Here is a 6,000-nt window from a genome sequence, read left to right as displayed (position 1 = left end):
AAGACATTTTAGTAATTGGAGGAGAAGAATTTGAGTTCATTTTAACCTCCCCTTTTCTGGATCCCTCAGTGTACCCTCTTTCCTGACCCTCCCGATGAGATTGCCTTTCTAACAATGAGATCAGCATCTTGTACCATAATTTAAGATAATAATTTAAAAACTATATATTTTAGAGCATGGATGACTAAAATGATAGTCCCCTTCACTTTTTTTTTTTTTTTTTTTGGTTTTTAGGTCACACCCGGCAGTGCTCAGGGGTTCCTCTTGTTTCTACACTCAGAAATCGCGCCTGGCAGGCTCGGGGGACCATATGGGATGCTGGAATTTGAACCACCGACCTTCTGCATGCAAAGCAAATGCCTTACCTCCATGCTATCTCTCCAGCTCCTCCCCTTCACATTTCAAGATGGGCAAATTGGACTTGTGAAGAATGATCTGGGCTCCAGGAAAGGCACCAGAGCAGGAAAAGTAGCCTCAGCCTTCTGTGCAAACACGACAGCCTGACGTCACTGAAAGGCCAACAACCTGCTCCAGCAGTCTCTTCTGGGACCCTGGGAAGGAGCTCACCCCTTTCTTAGTTCCTGCACAAAGTTGGAGTAGGGGAAGGCTTGTGGGTTTCATGGGACTCAATGGAAAGATGAGGGTGTCACACCAAGAACAACTTCTGATAACACGTTTTCAGGGGTCACTGAATCTTGAAGTCAGGGTGCTGGCTGCACTTGGGGCCCAGAAAGCCTGGCAGGGGGTTTCAACAGGGCTTTCTGCCCTGTAGTGAGAAGTATCTGCTGCTGTGGGCCTCACCTACAGCCCACAGACACCTTATGCAGAACCCCTCCTGCCTCTCCTCTTCTGTCTCCTCCTCCCCCTCTTTCCTTCCTCCCTCCCTTCCCTCCTTCTATCCTTTCTTCAACCTCTCCTTCTTCTCCTCTCTCCCCCATCTCTCAGATCTCTCTCCCTCCTTCCCTCCTGCCATCTCTCCTCCTGCTTCTTCCATTTTCCTGCCTTCTCTTCTCCTCATAGTTCCTTCCTTTCATCCCTCCTCCCTTCCTTTTTCTTCTTCCCCTCTCTCTCCTCCTCCCTATTTTTATATACAACCTTTTGCCTTCTTCCCTCTTCCCATCCTTCCTCCCTCCCTCCATCTTTCTTCCCTCCCTACTTCCTTTTCCTTTTCTCTCTCCCTTCCTCTTTCTCCCCTGCCTTTGGTCCTCATTTCCTAACAGTCAAAACCAACTCTGTGCCAACCCATTTTCCAAATTCTGATGAACAAGACCAAATTGTCCAGGTGTCCCCATCATTTACAGTTCATGAACCAACACGCCCACCACAGAGACTACAAGTTGCAGGAAGAAATGTGCAGGGGGGTTCTGACTTCAAGAAGGCAGGATAGGTTAGAGGTGACCACGGAGGAGTCCAGGAAGACAGAAACACACAGAAGGAGGTAAAGTGAGGGCAGGGAAAGTGGAGAAAAGCCTTCCCTGGGGTGATAGATGCTGTCTGGCTGCCCTCGGGACTGGACCATAAAGGCAGGTAGAGATGTCTCAGGAAGGGAAGCTGCAGCATTGGGGGTGGCCCTGCGTGGCTCTGCTGGGCCACACCCTTACCTCACAGGCATCGTACTCTAGCAGTGCACGTAGGAGCAGCTCCTCAAGGAACACTAACTCTCATCACCCCTGCTGGTGCCTCTCTGCCAAGTGTTATTACCCCCTTTTTGCACCAGGGAAAAATATGCTTCCATTTCCATTGATCCATCCTGAATCAATGCTTTTAAAAAATCTCACGCACATTTGGCTTAAGAGCCCAGGCCTGCATTTTATGTTCTGACATGGTGTCATCGATCGCAGGCATGAGCGTGTGCCCCACCTGCCGGAGCCACCCACCCACCCCCATGGCCAGCCAGGTCGCAGTGCGTCCTTAATGGCCTTGCCCCCGCCAGCACCTTCCATGCCTCCCTTGGCCCTCAGCACGGGGCCCTTTCTCGGGTTTTTTGAAAGAATCGATAAGGTGCTGAGGCCTCCCACCGCCGCCTGTCACTCACACTCGGCCGCACCATAAATTATGTATCTGCCTCGCTCCCTCTCCTGTGCTCTCATTTCTATTGCATTTGTCGGGGCTCAGCGATGGTTGACTCTTCTCCGCCTCTAAAGCAGGCGTTTGGAGGAACTTGAGTGAGAACCTAGATGGGGATGCAGGGGTAGGAAGAGAGTATATTCTGGGGTGGAGGGCAGAGGGGGACAGAAAGGGATTGGGTTTTGGAGCTCAAGAAGGCTGAGTGCTTCCAGGGCACTTTCCCATGAGTGTGGAGAGATCAGAGCTCCAGACTCAGCTAGGAAGAAATAATTTTTTAAAGGTTTTCTTTTATTTATTTTGCTGGGGGAACCACACCTAATGGTACTCAGGGCTTTTTCCTGACTCTGTGCTCAGGGGTCACCCTGAGGAGTATCAGGGACTATATAGGATACAGGGGATTGAAGCCAGGTTGGCTGTGTACAAGGCAAGTGCCCTACCTACTGTACTATGCACCAGGGGAGGAATTTCTTTCAGAGAAAGAAGGAAAAGAATGAAGGTGGCTTATGAAAAAGAACATCACTTGCTGGGTCTCAGGCCTGACTCTTAGATCTCCAGGAGCTTGGGGAAGGCTGGGGGCAAGTCCAGTGAGTTGAGATCTATTCACTGGCACTGGGCTTTTCATACTCAGGGATCTACGTGAGTGATGTGACTGCATGTACTACATCTGTGTCCTTTCTCAGATGTGTAGCCAGGAGAGCAAAGTAGCTGGTACTTGTAAAGTACTGTGGTCAGTTATGGAGTCTTACTGGTCTGGCAACAACTGCAAACCTATTGCCCTCCCTATCTAAAGAGAAGCAAACTGAGGCCAGAGAAGTTAATTCAGTTGCTCAAGAAAACACAGCTGGAAGGGAAGAAATAGGAAACTTAGGCATACTGGGCACCAGAAGTAATGCTCTTCGTAGCTTAGTTTGCTTAGCTTTTTGCTGCCAAGGCCCCTTCTAAGTCTTTTCTGCCTTAATTCTCTCAGTATCTATTTCCACAGCCTTGGGACTCCTTTCCTGTTATACTCCCTACCCTGATTCTTCCCCTAAAACCCTGATCAGTGTTTCACTGTCCCATTCTTTTTTTTGTTTTGTTTTGTTTTGGGGCCACACCCGGTGACTCTCAGGGGTTACTCCTGGCTAAGCGCTCAGAAATTGCTCCTGGCTTCGGGGACCATATGAAACGCTGGGGGATCGAACCATAATACATCTAGGTCAGCTGTGTGCAAGGCAAACACCCTACTGCTATGCCACTGCTCCAGCCCCTCACTGCCCCATTCTTGCCAGCTTTCCCACCTCCACTTTTCACCGCCATGTCCTCTTTGTTACTGACATTGCATATTAGTCAGAAATGGAATTAGCATGTTTTCACACCCAATAACTTTAGCAATAAAACCTAGAACTGGATTTGAGTCAAAAATCCAAGTTATACTCTTTGCCTGGTAGTAGGGCCTGTCATAACTCCTTTCCTTCATTTTACCCTGTTTCCTCATCTGTAAAGTAGGTGTGAGATATCTGTTCTCTGGCCCTCCCAATTTTGATAGAAAAAGAGGTAGAGAAATGGACTTCTTCAGGATTACACTAGATAATGAATGGGAAAGTAGTTTGAAGCTCTAACACACCCTAGACTGAATAATAGGTATTTGTGCCAACACGAGAATGCATTTGTCTCACCTTAGAGAAAAATAAATTTCTCCAAGTAACACTAGAATGACACTCATGAGAGTGTCCAGCTTGGAAGTGCTCCATTCTATCTTAGGGGAAGTGGGAATTAATCTTGGAAGTGGGGACCAATCAGTGTCTTCTTTGTTCTACAGATGTGTGTGGATTCTGTTTAAGCCAAGATCTTGCCCATGCCAGAACTCCAAACCTACTGGTGCCTCAAAACTGTCGATATCTGTTCCATTGCCTAGGTACAGTCTGGCACACAGCAGGTGCTAACCAAGTGAATACTTACTATCTAGGTTCCCTCACTTAAAGGGCTGTTGTACAGTGGGGTGGGGGGAGAGCATGCATTCATACATATGTGAGAAAGTGGGCCTTCACTCTCTCTCCAAAAACTGACTGGAGGAGTACTTCTGGATTTCATGATGAATAAAAGAGAGCCCCTCTCTCACCCCAAAGATTTCACACAGTCTGCAGTAGAGAGGAAGACACTGGGAAAGATCAGTGATTCCAACATAAAGTGTGAAGTAAGAAACAGACCCTGCCAAGAAAGAAAAGAGTAAAAAGAGAAAGAAGTGAAGATGGAGGAAAGGGAGGTAGTGGAAACAGGAAAACGAAGCCTCTCAAGTTGCCCTGAGGGCTCAGACAGGCAAGACTATGAAGTGGAGAGATCTAGAAGCAATTGCCCCTACCTACAGGGGTCAGGAGTGAGCCATCTGCAGATGATTGCCTGGCTATGAAACTGGAAATACAAAATGGTTGAAGACTTTCTGATTTCTGTAACTACAGTGCAGGTCAAAATCAAACTCGCCAGTTTGCAGCCCTGGTTTCTCAGAGGCAATTATTCTCTCCTAGAAGCTTTCTAGGAGGCAATTAATTCCTTTCCAGGGAATACTTCCTGGTGGCTTTTGTGACAGATCTTGAAGTAGTATGACTGACATGAGGTGTTGGGAAGAAAGGTAAGATGAAATCAAGGGAAAAAAATATCCCATTCACCTCTGCTAAAATCTGGAATGAAAGTGGGGAGCGGGGAGGAGGCAGGAGGATTCATTGCTTTTTGATTGCTTGCTAATAGGGGGTGTGAAAACTGGGAAGAGAGCAAAGACAAGGCTGGAGATGATCATAGACAAGTTTCTACATTGGGCTGGGGTGTTGAGGCTGAAACAAGCTGCCATGTCTAAGAGCTGACACTCAGGTTGCTTGCTGGGGGCTTCTGCTTGCTCCATCTCTGCAAGTCTTTACCATATCCCCATTCTACAGAAGAGAAAAGGAAGGCTTGGAGCCTTTTCAAAATCGGCATTCATACAGCTGGTAAGCAGCAGAGGAGATCCCAAAGTCTTTGTTCTTGACCACCTTGCTCTGCTGCAAGAGTAGAAAGAACAGTGGATTTTGACTGGGTCATCACCTGGACCTACTGTTAAATTCTCTGACTTGCTTCCTCCCAGGGCCCCGCTTTTGTTTTATTGACATAAAGATTAGGTTTCCACATTTCTTGAGAAGTCTCCCCGCCCCTTTTTAAACACAGCTGTCTTTGAGTGTGGGGAGGAGGAGTGTTTTAAACAGGAGTTGTTTAACTAATTGCCAATTATCTCTGAATAGGGTATGGTTTCCAACAGCTGTAAGGGATTTTGGTCCCCATCCATTGCCTACTGTTGCTGGTACTTGGAGTGTGTTGAGATATTCTTGGCCTCTTGCTTCAAAGAGACAGTGTCTCACCCCTCTTCTATTCATGCCCATGGTCTCAGCCTTGCTTTTGTACAGACAGGCTGGTGTAGACAGTTCTATTTCTACTGTTAGAAGTAAAGTCGGTCTCTCTTTCTCTGTCTCTCTCTGTCTCTTTGTCTCTGTCTCTTTCTCATGCAGGAGCACATGTCTGCACCTCCAGGTTCCTGACTTATGCTGCTCCCTCAAGTGCATTCTAGCATCTTCCTTGTGTATAGATGGTTCTTGTTCAAATGGGAGGTCAGAGTTTTACCTCCTCTCTCCCAATCCCACAGTAAGCTCACAAGAAAATCTTCTAATGTGAGAAGCCAGAAGCCCCCTGTGCAGATGGGTGATGTTAATTGTCCCTTCTGGCTCTGTCTGCTGGATTCCTGGGAACAGGCCGAGGGGCAAACCTTTGTAAATGTTAATCTCCTTATGCTTAAGATAGCACACTGTCTTTGATGTTCCCAAACATGTTGACTCCTATCTTGGCTGAGGGTGTGTGGCCCAGACAGGCCAAATGCTTGTTTTGTCTTTCGTCTTCCTCCAGGAAGGCTCAGTGATAATATGTTCACCTCCAGCT

The sequence above is a fragment of the Suncus etruscus genome, chromosome 14, assembly GCF_024139225.1.
Source record: "Suncus etruscus isolate mSunEtr1 chromosome 14, mSunEtr1.pri.cur, whole genome shotgun sequence".
In the NCBI taxonomy this organism is placed as follows: Eukaryota; Metazoa; Chordata; class Mammalia; order Eulipotyphla; family Soricidae; genus Suncus; species Suncus etruscus.
The sequence above is the reverse complement of the archived record's forward strand: the minus strand, read 5'-3'. Positions refer to the sequence as shown.